The sequence below is a fragment of the Epinephelus lanceolatus genome, chromosome 15, assembly GCF_041903045.1.
Source record: "Epinephelus lanceolatus isolate andai-2023 chromosome 15, ASM4190304v1, whole genome shotgun sequence".
In the NCBI taxonomy this organism is placed as follows: Eukaryota; Metazoa; Chordata; class Actinopteri; order Perciformes; family Serranidae; genus Epinephelus; species Epinephelus lanceolatus.
Window position 1 is genome coordinate 10,255,230 of NC_135748.1, and position 4,643 is coordinate 10,259,872.

Here is a 4,643-nt window from a genome sequence, read left to right on the forward strand (position 1 = left end):
CTATGGAGCACAAACATACAACAGAACTCAGATAAAATGAGAAGGAATAAAGCTTGAAAGAATAATTAAACCAAAGGCAGGTTTAATAAAATACACCTTAGGTCATAACCAATAACACAGCTCTAAAGCTCAATATCAGCTCTTCAAGGCCAACTTGCTGAAAACAACAACTTGGTGAAATTACAATTACACCAATATCAAAACTCAAGACATGTGCCTCAGTTCATGTCGTGTGTTGTTTTCAGCAAGTTGATCTGCATCTTTCTGTAGTGTGCTGCACACTTCTTACAGGATTTTTGTCTTCTTTTTCAGATCTTCTAGTTCTGCTTCAGCTGCTTTTCTCTTGAGGGTTTGTGTGGCATTCTCTTTTTTCTGACATTGTTGTTCAAAGTAAATCCTGTACTTTGACCTGGCGGAAGCTACAGAAGCCAGGAGCTCCTTGGTCAGACGTACCTTTAGAACACCCCCACAAACACTGACCTCGTCGCATCGACTCTTCAAGTATACTGCAGGTTTCAACCTGCTTGTTGACTGAGAATCCTCTCTCTACTGTGGCTTGACCATAGGACAGGAGCAGAAGGGTTTGACAGAACTTTGACACTTCAGGGTAAGACTTGAGTGCTGAGTGCAGGAACACATCAACCCGCTACTGCAGTGGCTGAAAGGAGAGGAAATGCTCATCTCTAGCCTCAACAGTGAGAAAGCTCTCAAACTGTTGGACGATCACGTCACCTGCAACAGGGGAATTAAATACGTAATTACTAATGTGTTCAATTTTATTGCAGACATTTAGTTCATCATTCACTTGACAAATACATGGCTCACAGCATCTGCACACATCAAAGCATAAGCTATGTAATGTATCTTTCAGAAGTGTTTAATCTTCTAGAAGCTTTTTGGAGCTTAGACAATTCCACACAAATACAAAAATGCATAAAAATGAAACTGTCTTGCAGAATTTCATCAGATGGAAGTAGCTACATAATATAAAGAGCAGATATCAGAGGCCATACGGTGACCTATCCACTTCTACTCTCATTATACTGTACTTTATTTTTCCTACCAGCTGAGACACCTCCTGTCAACTGACTGTCCTGTAGGAATTTCTGGACTGTAGTCTTCATCATTCTGAGGCACCACTCTGGATCCCTGTGCATGTTTGTGGGATCCAAACATGCTATGGCCCTGACCACTGGAAATTTCAAGGGGCTTTTCTCCTGCAGTTTCTTAACCTAGTAACCAGGCCCTGTATACACTCTTTCCTGAAGATGAGCACAGAAAGCTCCCCTACTCTGCTTCATGGCTTGCTCTGAAGTGCCTGACAAACAAAACATAAACTGTAAACATATGCTGTAAATGGTACAGAAAGTCAAGATTTATAGTTTTTAAAACAAGTTATTGCCCTGTCAGTGAACCTGAGAAAAAGAGTTTCAATATATCTATTTGAAACTACATACAGTAACTGCTATTACCATTACTAGCAGTACAACAAAATGCTAAAATGTTCAACTATTAACATTTACACTATCTGGTTGGAGAGGTATAAAAGCTCTGAATGTTCCTAGAGATACAGCTGGAAACATAGTTCGCAAGTTCAAAGTTAAAGGAACAGTGGCTACACGACCTGGACGTGGCAGAAAGAGGAAACTGTCAGCAGCTGCCAGCAGATTCCTGAGAGGGCAAGTGGTCAAAAACCCTCGAGTGACTGCAAAATACCTGCGGCAAGACTTGGTGGCAGCAGGCACTGAGGTTTCAGTTTGCACAATAAGGTGCATACTAAACACTGAAGGGCTCCATGCCGGGACTCCAAGACGTACACCACTACTGACCCAAAAGCACAAGAAAAGTCGGCTCCATTATGCTCAAAACCATATAAATAAGTATAAAAGTATAAAGTATAAATATAAATAAGCCATAGAAGTTTTGGAATTTTGTTCTGTGGAGTGATGAAACAAAACTGGAACTCTTCGGGCCTATGGAACAGCGGTATGTCTAGAGGAAGAAGAATGAAGCATATGCTGAAAAGAACACCCTGCCTACAGTGAAGCATGGCGGTGGCTCAGTGATGCTCTGGGGCTGCTTTGCTGCCTCTGGCACTGGAAACCTGCAGCGTGTGGAGGGCATGATGGATTCAGTCAAGTATCAGGAAATCTTAGGTAAAAACGTTGTGTCGTCTGTGAGGAAGCTGAAGCTTGGGCGTCATTGGACCTTCCAACAGGATAATGATCCAAAGAATACCTCAAAGTCCACCAAGGCTTGGTCTCAGAAGATTCTAGAGTGGCCGTCACAGTCGCCTGACTTGAACCCCATAGAAAATCTCTAGTGGGATTTGAAGAAGGCGGTTGCAAAACGCACACCCAAGAATATTACTGAACTGGAGGCCATTGCCCATGAGGAATGGGCTAAGATTCCTCAGGAACGCTGTCTAAAGCTGGTGTCTGGCTATGCATCACGTTTGCAGCAGGTCGTAACAGCAAAAGGGTGCTCTACTAAGTACTGAAGATGCTTGTCATGAAGGGGTTGAATAATTTTGAGACTGCAGTAGTCATTAAAAGTAGCATTTTGTGTTGAATTTGGATCAAAACCCTTGTAATATTAGTTTCATTGAACTACTTAAACAGTTCTTGTGTAATCTGTTTATTGCAAACAGCTGAGAAATTGTATATTTTGCCAGTAGGCCTAATATGCAATGGGGGTTGAATAAATTTGATTGCAACTGTAGTAAGCAATCAGTGTAAGAACTCTTCATATAGATTAATCATATTCAGTTGATGTAGGCCTTATTGTAATTATTACCTTTAGCAGGTCACTCAGATCTTTGGCCAAGAAGGGCAAAACTGGCTCATCAGTCTGATATTTCGTCAGGAAGGGGTTGAAGGTCCTGGATATTGCCATGAAGAACTGAAGTTTGGCACTGTAGAGGGGATCAGCTTGTGCCGCCTCAATGGTGTCGTAAGAGGCAGTGCCCGGATGGGGGAGCGTCTTTTTCTTGACAGCATCCACGTACTGCATAATCAAATTAAATTTTATTGACATAGAAGTCCTCCCTCCTAGCTGGAACATTGTGGAAGAGGAAGTGGAGAGCCCGGAGGAGCTTTTCCAGCTTCCACATAGTAAAGCCTGCCTTTACTGCATTGTGGAGGGTGTGAAGCCCACAGCTTCCAACCTTGACCAGTTGAGCTCCATACAGCTCTCCGTGCTGAAGTCTCCCAACTTCAAGTTGACATTGGGACCATCCATACTGATTGAGACAAGCTGCCTCAGATTCAGTTTTACAACACATTCCTGTAAATTCACACGGCAATCAGTTAAAATCATCACACTCTCTCTCTCTCTCTCACACACACACACACACACACACACACACACACACACTCTCTCTCTCTCTCACACACACTCTCTCCCTCTCTCTCTGTCTCTCTCTCTCTCTCTCTCTCTCTCTCTCTCTCACACACACACACACACAAATAAAGGGAAAATGAAATGCTAGCAGACTAGTAGGCATACACAGTACACTTACTTTAATATGATGCAACAGGTCCTCAGCTGTTCCATGTCCCAGGAATTGACCGTCCAGATACCTGGCCTGGACACAGTCATCCTCCCAAAAACGAACGTGGACGTCCAGCTGCTTATTTTTAGTTGACTGGTTCAGGGACTCGTCGAACATCAGGACAAACGGACTAGCTCTGTTGATGCTCTCTACAAGCTGTTGCTTAAAATACGGCGCCAGCCCGAATCTCATCATGTATCCCGTTTTGTCTTTGCCACATGTGAACGTCCTAGCAATGTCTGAATCTGGAAACATTGACTTACAGATGTCAGAGATTCCTTCATTGGAGTTCAACGAGTGGTGACTAACAGCTGTGTGGAGACACCAGATAACCTCGGCACAAATCGTTGGTCCGCTGCCCGGAGCCACCCTTATGTCGGTAGACGTCGCTGTCGCAGTCGCAGTCACAGTCGCAGTCGCAGTCACAGATGTGTTTGCTGGCTCAGCTGTCACGTTACCTGGTCGTGGCGCTGGAGGACCGCAGAAATTTGAAATGGAGAGCTGCCGCTCTCTGTAGCTAATGGCAGCCTTGTGGCTAGCCCCTTGCATGTGTGATTTTACTGCATTTATTCCCATCGAGGCTACGCTAATCTTCTTTCTGCAGTATTTGCAATAGGCCTCCCGGTTGTTACCCTCTACCATCTTTATCCAGTCTTTAAACTCCGGCATCTCCAGCCAGGAGTCGGCGAACTTGCATTTCCCCATTGTCTTTTGCTCCCCTGTTTGGCGCCTGGACGTGCACCGTCGCATGATGTCGCACGGGTACACGCATGGCCCCGAGTGGTAGTCCGAGCGTGCCTACCTACACATTGTTGTTTGTAACAGTCGCAAGGAGGAAAATAAATTATACATTCATGGATACTTTTGTCAAAGCTTGAATGCCAAGCAAATTTAATACTTCATAAAATTGTGATTAAGAATTTTTAATACTTTTTAAGGGCCTTAATTTTCCGACATTTGTCCGACACAGTGAGGAATAATATTATTACTATTTTTCTATTATCTTAGATGTAAATAATGCATGTTTCTCTCAAATAAAACACATTTTTGACTTGTGAATGAGTCAATGGATTATTGATTTAAAAATTAA

The 4,643-nt window shown here is 43.4% G+C and overlaps 1 pseudogene; it reads right to left on the reverse strand.

Annotated features, from left to right (window-relative positions):
• Nucleotides 1–204: 204 nt before the first annotated feature.
• On the reverse strand, nt 205–3,808 carry LOC144467055 (uncharacterized; annotated as a pseudogene).
• Nucleotides 3,809–4,643: the final 835 nt, after the last annotated feature.